The 12,101-nt window shown below is 36.5% G+C and overlaps 1 protein-coding gene and 1 long non-coding RNA gene across 4 annotated transcripts in view; one reads left to right on the top strand and one right to left on the bottom strand.

The window, feature by feature from the left end:
- Positions 1 to 1,204, bottom strand: part of LOC108295769 (basic salivary proline-rich protein 4-like) — a 37,876-nt gene extending 36,672 nt beyond the window's left edge. For both annotated transcript variants that reach the window (XR_001821581.2, XM_037734728.1), the window contains exon 1: positions 844 to 1,204. The gene's annotated coding sequence lies outside the window, so the exon portion shown is untranslated. The remainder of the gene's footprint in view (positions 1 to 843) is intronic.
- The window catches only part of LOC119469451, a 90,045-nt gene that overhangs the window by 34,929 nt on the left and 43,015 nt on the right, over positions 1 to 12,101 (top strand). Inside the window, exon 2 of one of the 2 annotated variants that reach the window (XR_005198266.1) lies at positions 8,860 to 8,950. The exons of the other annotated variant lie outside the window; for it this stretch is intronic. This is a non-coding gene — a long non-coding RNA (uncharacterized LOC119469451). The remainder of the gene's footprint in view (positions 1 to 8,859; positions 8,951 to 12,101) is intronic. 2 annotated transcript variants of the gene reach the window in all.

The following is a 12,101-nucleotide window of genomic DNA, read 5'->3' on the forward strand; positions in this document are numbered from 1 at the left end:
TCACCCAATCCTCTAAATTTTTGAAATCAGTAATAATTTCTATTTCACCATAGCATATTGTTTATACAATGATTAAATAATTCTATTAATAATCCTAACAATAGAACCCTCCCCCAAATAACAACACCAGATCCTCACATTTCAGGATATTCTTTAGTAGCTATGGCTATAGGATTCTGAATACTACCAGTATCCCTGCTAAATAAATTTAAAACACTATCATTCCCATAAAACCCCACCAAAATTTATTATTTTCCTGATTTCCATACCACCATTAATAACCGTAAACCTATGTAATAGGTAAAAGTTTTGAAGAAAATCCTATGATGCCTACAACAAAAATAGTAACAAAATATAGTATATGTCATGAAAAATCATCATTGTATGTCAACTGTCAGAACTCTAATAACCAATATTTAAAAATCTCACTCCCTAATAAAAATTCTTAATCACTCATTTATTGATCTATCAGCACCATCAAACATCTGAACATGATGAAATTTCAGTTCCCTACTGAGTTTGCCTAGCTTTACGAATCATTACAGGGCTTTTCTTAGCTATACACTGTACCTCAGACATAATAACTGCATTTTCCTCTATGACACACATCTGTTGAGATGTTAACTATGGCTGAATCATTTACTATTTGGATGCTAATGGATATCTGTATTCTTTATCAGTTTATTCTTGTAGGCTGAGGTCTTTACCTTTCTAGAAACCTGAAGCATTGGAATTATTCTTTTATTCACAGTAATAGCTATAGCATTCATAGGCCATATTTTACAATGAAGAGAAACAGCAATCACAAATTTACCAGTAACTGTACCGTACATTGGCACCAACCTGTTAGAATGAATTGGAGGTGGATTTTTTCTTGACAGAGGCACTTTCACACAATTCTTCACCTTTCATTTTATTCTGCCATTCATTGTTTCAGCTCTAGTTATTGTGCACCTTCTATTCCCACATCAAATAGGGTCACATAACCCAAGGAATCTCAACCAATGCAAATAAAATCCCATTCCACCCCTACCACACAATTAAAGGCATTTTAGGATTTGTTTTTCTACGATTACTTCTACTCGAACTTGTTTTATTCTTTCCTGACTTTTTAGGAAACTGAGAGTATATTCCAGCAAATCCCCTCAATATACCACCTCATATTAAACCAGAGTGGTATCTTCTATTTGCCAATGCAATTTAGGATCTACTCCCAATAAACTAGGAGGTGTTATAGCCCTTATGCTCTTAATCTTATTTTTAGCAATCATTCTAATTCTTCAGTTATCTAAGCAATGAAGCGTGATATTCCAGCTACTAAGCCAATGCCTATTTTGGGTTCTGGTATGTAATAGCCTCATACTCACACAAATTGAAGATCAATCAGTAGAATACCCTTTCATTGTTGTTGAATAAGTATTATCCATTCTGTATTTTTCCCTTGTTCTCATATTAATACCGCTTATTAGCCTAATCAAGAATAAACTTCAATGAAGAGTTCTTGTAGTTTATTAAACTTGGTCTTGTAAACCAAAAATGGAGAGCACCTCTCCCCCGCGCAAAGAAAAAGCCTTTCACTCCGCTCTCAGCATGCAAAGCTGAAATTCTATTCCCTGATTCATATACTGAATGCAAAGAAACTGTTCTTGAGTTCTATGTCAGTATGGTAAAAAATAAACATAAAATCTAATCATCCTGTGTACATCATCCATTATGTAATTTACCCCATTAATTATGTACTAGTACTATATACACTTCATCATACATTATACATTTATATCTTACGGTGCTTTAAAATCCATTCCCCGTGCATACAAGCCTGCTCATCAAACTAATCACAGTGCATAATACATTAAATTAAAAGTCCACACAAATGGATTTAACCATGAGTATTGTTCCATACATTAAGTTCTTCATTTTAAATAGGATATAATATCATACATAGCACTGGAAGTCAAATCCTTTTTTGACAACATGCTTATCACTTCCAATAGGATTTCTTATCTACAAAGCTTTGAGAAAGTAGCAGTCTGCTAAAGAAGTGTCCTTCTTCTCACTCTGAACTCAGAAAACTTGGGGGTTTCTGGACTGAAACTATACCAGACATCTGGTTCTTGTTTCAGGGTCATGAGCTTATAACTATTCACTCATTCCTCTTAAGTAAGACATTCCAGTGAACTAATGTCTAATCAGCCCATTATCACTCATAACTGTGGTGTCATGCATTTGGTATTTTTTAATTTGGGGGGATGGTGTGATCCAACATGGCTGTCAAGGCCTTGACACAAATTGATTGTAGCTGAACTTAAATTGAATGTTATTTTCCCACATAAAAACTTTAAGGTGTTAATTAATCCTTGCTCAATGGACATAATAAAAATAAGACACAATCACAGATACATAATTATTCCCATCAAGTATGATTAACTCTGCAAACTCCCTCTAATCTCCTACTTTAAGTTGTCACACTATTTATGTAAATATGTCTTTTATTCTTGCCAAACCCCAAAACAAAAAAATCTTATATGTGCTGATTATTACCTAAGGCTCTAATATGTACCCACATATTATTAAATTCAATTATAAGCTTATCTAGAACATTATTTCAGCCTAACTCCTAATTAAAGCATTGTCTAAAACAAAAAAAAATGCATTAAAAATATGATTTTCTGCCTCCATCCACTATGGCATGATATACCTATGTAACAATCCTGCAAGATCTGCACATGTACCCCAGAACTTAAAGGATAATAAAAAAAATGGAAATATGTTTTTGGTTAATATAGGTGTTTACTTCATTTGTTTTTACATAATGGAAACCAAAACTAATTTAAAACAAAAATTGAGAAAGTTAAAAAAAAATCTGATTTTCTAGGCTAAAACTTTTTGTTTCTTAATAAGATTATCAAAAAATTCTCAATGCTAGAATAATACTTAAATTTAGCAATTTCCCTGCAAGAGAGTGTTCTGTAGATACAAGTTGATGTAGCTTAATTCACTAAAGCAAGTCACTGAAAAATGCCTGAATGAATTCATGTAACTTGATAAACACACAGGTTTGGTCTTGGCCTTTTAATTAATTCTTAGTGAGATTACCTATGCAAATATCTGAATTCCAAAGAGAATGCCTTTTAGATCAGCAGAAGATCAAAAGGAGCAGATACCAAGCACACTTATTAGTATCTCATAATGCCTTGCTCAACCACACCCCCACGAGAAACAGTAGTGATAAAAATTAAGCAATAAACAAAAGTTCTAACAAGGTATAGTAACTCCCCATAGGGTTGGTAAATTTCGTGCCAGCCACTGAGGTTATACAATTAAACTAAATCAATAATACCCTGTGGTTTATGCTTATGTATAACCATAAAAGGCAATAGCTAAAATGAAAATAAACTATGAAAGTGACTTCGGTATGTTCTGAATTCACAATAGCTAAGACCCAAACTGGAATTAGATACCCCACTATGCTTAGCCATAAACTTAACTGAAATAAACAAAGTTATTTGCCAGAATACTACCAGCAACAGCTTAAATCTCAGGGGATTTGGCAGTGATTTATATTTCTCCAGAGGAGGCTGTTCTATAATTGATAAACTCTGACAAACCTCACCACTTCTCGCCAATTCAACCTGTATACTGCTATCTTCAGCTAACCCTAAAAAGTCTTAAAGTAATCACAAATATTTACGTAAAAACATTAGGTCAAGGTGTAGTCTATGAGATGGGAAGAAATAGGCTACAGTTTCTAATTAAAGGATACTCACCTAAAATAACCCCTATGAAACTAAAGGTCAAAGGGGGAGTTAGTAATAAATTAGGAATAGAGAGCGTAGGTGGATGAACATGAACATACCACCTGGCAGCCTCCTGAAATACTTTAACAAACCCACATATATAATTAAAACATTTATGTATAAGAGAAGGTAAGTCATAACAAAATAATCATATTGGAAAGTATGCTTAGGTAAACCAAAATGTATCTGAATTCAAAACACCTGACTTATACCCAGAAGATTTCATATTAATCTGACCACTTTGAACCAACACTAACAAAACTCAACAGTTACATGTATTTAAATCAAAACATTCATTCATAAAAAGTATAGAAGATAGAATTGTATTTAGGTGCTATAGAAAAAGTATTATAGGGGAGCAATGCCAAGAATAATTTTTAAAGTACGAAAAAGTAAAGCTATAAGGTAGTGATGCCTTGTAATTTTCATTTACATTTCCCTAATGATTAATGATGTTTGAGTATCTTTTCATGTACTTATTTGACAGTTGTTTATCTTCTATAGATGAGTGTCTATTCAACTCTTTTGCCTATTTGTTTATTGGAATGTTTGTTCTTTAATTGAATTTGGTGATATTTTTCTATATTCTGTATACAAGTACTTTATCAGATATGATTTTCAAACATTTTCTCCCAATCAGGGGCTTCTCTTTTTACTCTTTTAACAGTGTCTTTGTAAGACCCAGAGTTTTTAACCTTGATGCATTCCAAATTATTGATTTATTCATCTAAGGAATTTTTTATGTAACTCAAGGTCACAATTATACTCTCCTGTGTTTTCTTCTACAAGTTTTATACTTTAGGTTTTATATTTATATCTGTGATCCATTTTGAAGTGCCTTTTGCATTGTCTTTTGTATGTGGTACAATATATAGATCACAGTTCATAATTGTATATATGAATATCCACTTGTTTCTGCACAATATATTGAAAATACCACCCTTTATCCATTGAATGGCTTCTTCACCTTTGTCAAAAGTCAGTTGTCCAATATATTTTATATAGGTCAATTCCAATATATAGGTCAGTTTTTAGGTGGTTTATTTTGTTCCTTTGATCTACTTTTCTGCCTTGATGCCGGTAGCATACTGTCTTGATTACTATGGGTTTGTAAGAAGTCCTGAAATCAGATAGTGTTTGTCATCCATTTTTGTTTTCTCAAAGTTGTTTTCATTGTCTAGATCCTTTTTATTTTTACATGAATTTTAGAAACAGCGTTTCAGGTTCTTTTAGAACTATATAAGTTAGGATTTTTATTGAGATTGTTCTGAATATGTAGATAGGTTTAAACAGAACAGGCATCTTAACAATATTGAGTCTTCCAGTTCATGAAGACAGTATGTTTCTCTATTTAGGTCTTCTTTAATTTCTCTTAGCAATGTTATTTAGCGTTCACTGTACAGACCTGCCATATATTTGGATGGATTATTCCTAATTATTTCATATTTCATAGTGCTCTTATAAATGCTAGCATTTTGAATTATATTTCTGCATATTTTATTTTCACTGAGCTGTCAGCAGCCAAATGTTTAAAAGTAGCTGTTAACTAATATTCTAGATTGAGATCTTAGACTATGAAATGGAAAAGGTACCTCATATTTCACAAGCATTTGCCTGTGTTTTCATGTCAGCTTTCATAAGTTATTGAAAATATACTGTAACTAGAGGAAAAAATGTCCCAGAGACAAATCAACAGGTCATCTTAAGAAAAATCCATTGGTAAAATCGTTTAGTAGATTTCAACTTTATATGTGGTCAGAATTGAATAGATTGAATTATGGGGTTTATTTTGTTACCTACTCTCCACCACTAGCAATCCATCTCAATGAATTCTTGGGATCTGGGGCGGTGAGAGAGAAAGAGAGAGAGAACATGTATGTATGTGGGTATGTTTGTGTGTATGAATGTATATATTGCTGAAACTGCCAGAAATATTTATTGTGAGGATTACTTCAGGTTAATGACTGTAGTCATATCAGACCAGTTCATTTCCTAGGACATACTACAAAACAAATCAAAGTGATGGTTATTTTCCGAGCTGTCTTGGCTCACATTGTTACCATGGTGATTCAGTGACTGCCATGAAATTTGGTGCAGGATGAGCATTCATTTTTGTTTTTTGCCTGAATCACATATTATTATGGGAGTTGTTAAGTGGCTGTTTTCCAATTCTGATATTCCTTCTGGAAAATTAGTTTGCATTTGACAAAAAGATAGAGCTTTTTCTTCTCCCTTATTTATCAGTGTATTTATTAACATTTATATATGTCAGTATGACTCAGAGATTTCTATTTTCCTCAAAGGTTTACCCTGTGTAATTATTAGTATATATTTTTTTGTATTAGGCCATTCTTGCATTGTTATGCAAAAATACCTGAGATGGTAATTTATGAATAAAAAGGTTTAATTGGCTCACTGTTCTTCAGGCTGGACAGGAAGCATGGCCCCAGGATCTCCTTGGCTTCTAGGAAAGCCTCAGGGAGCTTTTAACCACGGCAGAAGGCAAAGCAGTAGCAGGCATGTCACATGGCAAGAGTGGGAGCAAAAGAGACAGACAAGGGAAAGGTTTCAGACTTTTAAACAACCAGATCCTGCATGAACTAACTGATGGAGAACTCACTTATCACCAAGGGGATGGCACTAAACGATTCATGAGAAATCCACCACCATGATCCAGTCACACCCCATCATGCTTCACTCTCAACAATGGGAATTACAATACTACATGAGATTCAGAGGGGACAATATCTAAACCATATCAATTTTGGTGCTCAAGTCTTCTCAAATTGGCCAGTGGGAGCCCCTTAAAGTAGGCCTCATGTCCATTTGAAGCTTTCATAAAATTCCTTGATTATGTTCTTGGCCCTCTAAGCCTATTCCTCATCTGTAAAAAGAAAGCTCTGATGTCAGCCTCAGAACATCACTTTGAGGGCTTGAAGAAAAAAAAGCCTGAAAATAACAACCTACAGTGTGTGGTACCTAGTAGACTATCAGCAAATGGTAATTCCCCATTCCAACGTGTCTCCTCCATTCTGTCAATGGGATGCCTCTGGCATTAACATAATGGCCTGACTACTAGAGCGAATACTTGAAAATGTAACCTCAAGCAGGAATAAGCTCACATTTTCATTATATGTGAGCTTCAGTGTCACTGCTGTGTGTGGGAGGGGTTCTGGGATGGAGTTGCGGAAGAAGAAAAGCATCATTGCACAGCTTCCAGTTAACTGAGTGGGAATAGGCCAGACATCACCGCATCCCCTGCATTTCATGTGCTTTCCCATCCTCTTACTTTCTTCTCTATTCCATGTGCTTTCTTATCTTCTTAATCTCCTTTCTAATGCAACCTCAGATAAGGGTGTGGACTGTGCATCCCAGAACCAGGAGCTGACAGTGAAGAACCAAGTGTGGTATGGAGTTTGTTAGACAGGTTACTGAAGCAAGAGTGAAAAGATCAGGGTCCCATCATTGGGACACTTGAGGTGAGTCACTACTCTTCTATCAGCCTCATGTATATAACAGTACACAATCTTCCTGATAACCAGTAATACTCTGGAATTTAAGTGTGATCCCTTGTGGCAATCTGTGGTCTTATGTGGTGGGGAAGAACCAATGCACTTGCAGCTAATTATATTAACAGAGAAACTGCAGATGTCCCAGCACTCTGTATAGTGGGCATTAAATTTATGATACCCAATTCTGAGCTGTTTAGGTCAGGATTTTTACAGGTGTGATCTATGGACCACTTCATCAGATATTTTCATGGTTGCTTGCTAAAATGCAGATACTTGGACCTGTCCTAGATCTGCGGAATCAAAACCAGGGAGGTGAGGTGAGAGGTGTCTACATTTTGAGTAATTTCTTTTGTTGTTTCTGTTACTCATCCACATTTGAAAAGCACTGCTGTGGATGGCAACAAGGTCTATGAAAAGTTTGAATCCTTTGATGTCTAATTTCAATATTCACACCTGAGGGTAGAGGAAGAGAGGAGAGTAAGGATTGAAAAATACCTATTGGGTATTATGCATATTACCTGAGTGGCAAAATAATCTGCACACCAAACCCCTGTGACACGCAATTTGCCTGTATAACAAACCTTCACATGTACTCCTAAACCTAAAATTAAAGTTAAAAAATAAAAATTTTAAAAATAAGTAAAATCAAAAGCCATATAAGACAAAGATAGGTAAATCTGACAGCAAATTTAACAAAAGATACCACAAACAAAGGAAGAGGACTCCAACAGATTGGAGGAAAATATGCCATTTTTATAATAAAGAATGAGTATCTGCATCATAAATAAACAAGAAAAAAGAAAAAGAAGACTCATTTATAAGACTATTAAGCTTTATTGAATTTATTGAATTGGCTTGATTTAATCTTTCCACAATGTAAACAGATATCAAAACATTACAGTGAACCCTATAATATATACAATTATTAGTCAGTTAAATTAAAATTTAAAAAATACCTGAGGTGATAAGTAGGATTCAGTTGTAAGACTATTAAGCTTTCTTTTCCCAATATATCTGCCTTAGAATTTTCAAATTAATGTGATCCCTGGCCATTTATATTTTTAAAAATCAGAACACAGGGACTTTTTAAATTTTTATTTTTATTTTAATTTTCATGGTACATGTAAAACATGGTTTGCCCTCTGTTTTAAGTACTATATAATTCTGGTTTTACTGATAAGAGTTTGAGTGTTTTTATGGTGAAATAAAACTATTCAAAGTTACAAGATTTTTACATGGCAGAATAGGGTTTGCCTCCAGTCTATATCCAGAGCCCACACTCCTAACCAGTATACTTAGGAAGAAGAAACAGACATTTGTTGAACTATGTCAGCCCATGGTGGTTGGTGTAACATTGAGACCATAGCTCTTTTATCTATGCTTCTGTAGTCATTCTACGTTGTACCAGATGGTATTTATTTAAGAAAAAGTAATGCTTTTAAAAATAAAAACATTACTAAACATCATAATTACTTTGTACTTGACAACTTGGCTGTTGAGGTAGATAATTCCTTCAACCCCCATGATAAATGAATTCTTTTCCCTTTTAGGAACACAGAGTGGTTTTCCAGATGGGAATCACATTGCTCTCTGTCCCTGAGATCTTTCTGGAGGCAGGGCTACTCAGTCCCTCTTTGGCAGGTGAGTATAGATGCAGTGTGGGGACTTGCTCAAGGGCACCTAGAGTTAGTGGGATAGGTCTGGTGCTATAGCCAAGTATGTCTCCTGCTTCATATCCAGCTGCATGTCTATTATACATAGCTGTATTAATTCATTTTCATGCTCCTGATAAAGACATACCCAAAACGACGAACAAAAAGAGGTTTAATTGGAGTTACAGTTCCATGTGGCTGGGGAGGCCTCAGAATCATGGTGAGAGGTGAAAGATTCTTCTTACATGGCAGCAGCAAAAGAAAATGTGGAATAAACAAAAGCAGAAACCCCTGATAATCCCATCAAATGTCGTGAGACTCATTAACTATCAGGAGAATAGCACAGGAAAGACCAGCCCCTATGATTCAATTAACCCCACCCCCATCCCTCCCACAACATGTGGGAATTCAGGGAGATAAAATTCAAGTTGAGATTTCGATGGAGACACGGCCAAACCATATAATTCCACTCCTACCCCCTCCAAATCTCATATCCTCACATTTCAAAACCGATAATGCCTTCCCAACAGTCCCTAAAAGTCTTAACTCACTTCAGCATTAACCCAAAAGTCCACAGTCCAAAGTCTCATCTGAGACAAGGCAATTCCCTTCCACCTATGACCCTATAAAATCAAAAGCAAGCTAGCTACTTCCTAGATATAATGGGGATAGAGGTATTGGGTAAACACTGCCATTTCAAATGGGAAAAATTGACCAAAACAAAGGGATTACAGGGCCCATGCAAGTCCAAAATCCAGCAGGGCAGTCAAATTTTAAGGCTCCAAAATGATGTCCTTTGACTCCAGGTCTCACATCCAGGTCACACTGACGTAAGAGGTGGGTTCCCATAGTCTCAGACAGCTCTGCCCCTATGGCTTTGAAGGGTACAGCCTCCCTCCTGGCTCCTTTCATGGACTGGCATTTAGTGTCTGCAGCTTTTCCAGGCGTATGGTGCAAACTGTCAGTGACTCTACCATTCTGGGGTCTAGAGGATGGTGGCTCTCTTCTCACAGCTCCACTAGGCACTGCCCCAGTAGGGACTCTCTGTGGGGGCTCCAACCCCACCTTTTCCTTCTGCATTGCCCTAGCAGAAGTTCCCCATGAGAGCCCTGCCCCTCCAGCAAACTTTTAACTGGGAATCCAGGAGTTTCCATACATCTTCTGAAATCTAGATGGAGGTTCCCAAACCTCAATTCTTGACTTCTGTGTACCTGCAAGCTCAACACCATGTGGAAGCTGCCAAGGCTTGGGGCTTCCACCCTCTGAAGCCACAGCATGAGCTGTATGTTGACCTCTTTCAGCCACAGCTGGGACACGGGGCACCAAGTCCCTAGGCTACACACAAAATGGGGACCCTAGGCCTAGCCCATGAAACCTTGGGCCTCCAGGCCTGCGACGGGAGGAGCTGCCATGAAGGTTTCTGACATAGCCTGAAGACATTTTCCCCATGGTCTTGGGGAGTAACATTAGGCTCCTTGCTATTTATGCAAATATCTGCAGCCAGTTTGAATTCCTCCCCAGAAAAATGGGTTTTTCTTCTCTATCGCATAGTCAGGCAGCAAATTTTCCAAACTCTTATGTTCTGCTCCCCTTATAAAACTGAATGCCTTTAACAGAACCCAAGTCATCTGTTGAATACTTTTTTGCTTAGAAATTTCTTCTGCCAGGTACCCCTAAATCATCTTCCTCAAGTTCAAAGTTCCACAAATTTCTAGGGCAGGGGCAAAATGCTGCCAGTCTCTTTGCTAAAACATAAGAGGCACCTTTATTCCAGTTCCCAACAAGTTCTTCATCTCCATCTGAGATCACCTCAGTCTGGATCTTATTGTCCATATTGTTATCAGCATTTTTGGCAAAGCCATTCAGCAAGTTTCTAGGAGGTTCCAAACATTCCCACATTTTCCTGCCTTCTTCTGAGCCTTCCAAACTGTCCCTACCTCTACCTGTTACCCAGTTTCAAAGTTGCTTCCAATTTCTGGGTATCTTTTCAACAATGCCCCACTGTACTGGTATCACTTGACTGTATTAGTTCATTTTCATGCTACCAATAAAGACATACTCGAAACTGGGAACAGAAAAAGGTTTAATTGGACTTACAGTTCCACATGGCTGGGAGGCCTCAGAATCATGGTGGGAGGTGAAATGCCCTTCTTACGTGGTGGTGACAAGAAAGAGAAAATGAGGAAGAAGCAAAAGCGAAAACCCCTGATAAGCCCAACAGATCTTGTGAGACTCATTAACTCTCACAAGAAAGAATAGCACAGGAAAGACTGGCCCCCATGATTCAATTGTCTCACCCTGGGTCCCTCCCACAACACATGGGAATTCCAGGAGATACAATTCAATTTGAGATTTAGATGGGGACACAGCCAAACCATTTCAACAGCATTAGCTGTGTTCATATCTGTAGTGCTTCACTTTTCAAGGGCTCAGAGGATTCGTGCTTCTCTGAAGTTAACCTGCAGATTATATACAGGAACACTAAGTATCTTTAAATAAGAAAAAATGGGGTGTTTATTTTTTTATATAGCCCAAACTGTACGGGGAAATTAGAAGAAAAATTCTGAGAATCATACATCATGTTCTCTTTTCTGTCTTTTTTCATTCAATCAACATACTGTATGTGAGGTTTACACTTATCGTTGTCTATAGTAGTAGATCATTCATCATCATTGGTGAATATTATTATATCAAGTGGATATTTCACAATAAACATATATGCTATGTGGATTTTTTTCTAGATTTTGACATGAATAACAGCGTTATGAATGTCTTGTACGTATCTTTGGATAAACATTAATTTTTCTTTCTCTTGGGTTCATACCTTCCCCAGACCTAAGAATGAAATTTCTGAGTTGTAGGGTATGTATATGATCAGTTCAGTCAATACTGCCAAGCACTTTTTCAAAGTGGTTGTTGAATTTATGTTTTCACCAGTGATGTGAGGATTACACAGCTTCCATATCCTCACTGACACTTGGTGTTTTCCATCTTTTAAATTTTCTTTTTCTGGTGTATGTGTGGTGGTATCTCATTATGGTTTTAATTTTACTTGTTAAAAATTTCTCAATTTAACTCTCTGGAGTTTTAAATCTCTTTTAATCTAAAGACAGTTCTTTCTCTCTCTTTCTCTCTCTCTC

This window comes from Cebus imitator, unplaced genomic scaffold (assembly GCF_001604975.1).
Source record: "Cebus imitator isolate Cc_AM_T3 unplaced genomic scaffold, Cebus_imitator-1.0 Scaffold658, whole genome shotgun sequence".
NCBI lineage: Eukaryota > Metazoa > Chordata > Mammalia > Primates > Cebidae > Cebus > Cebus imitator.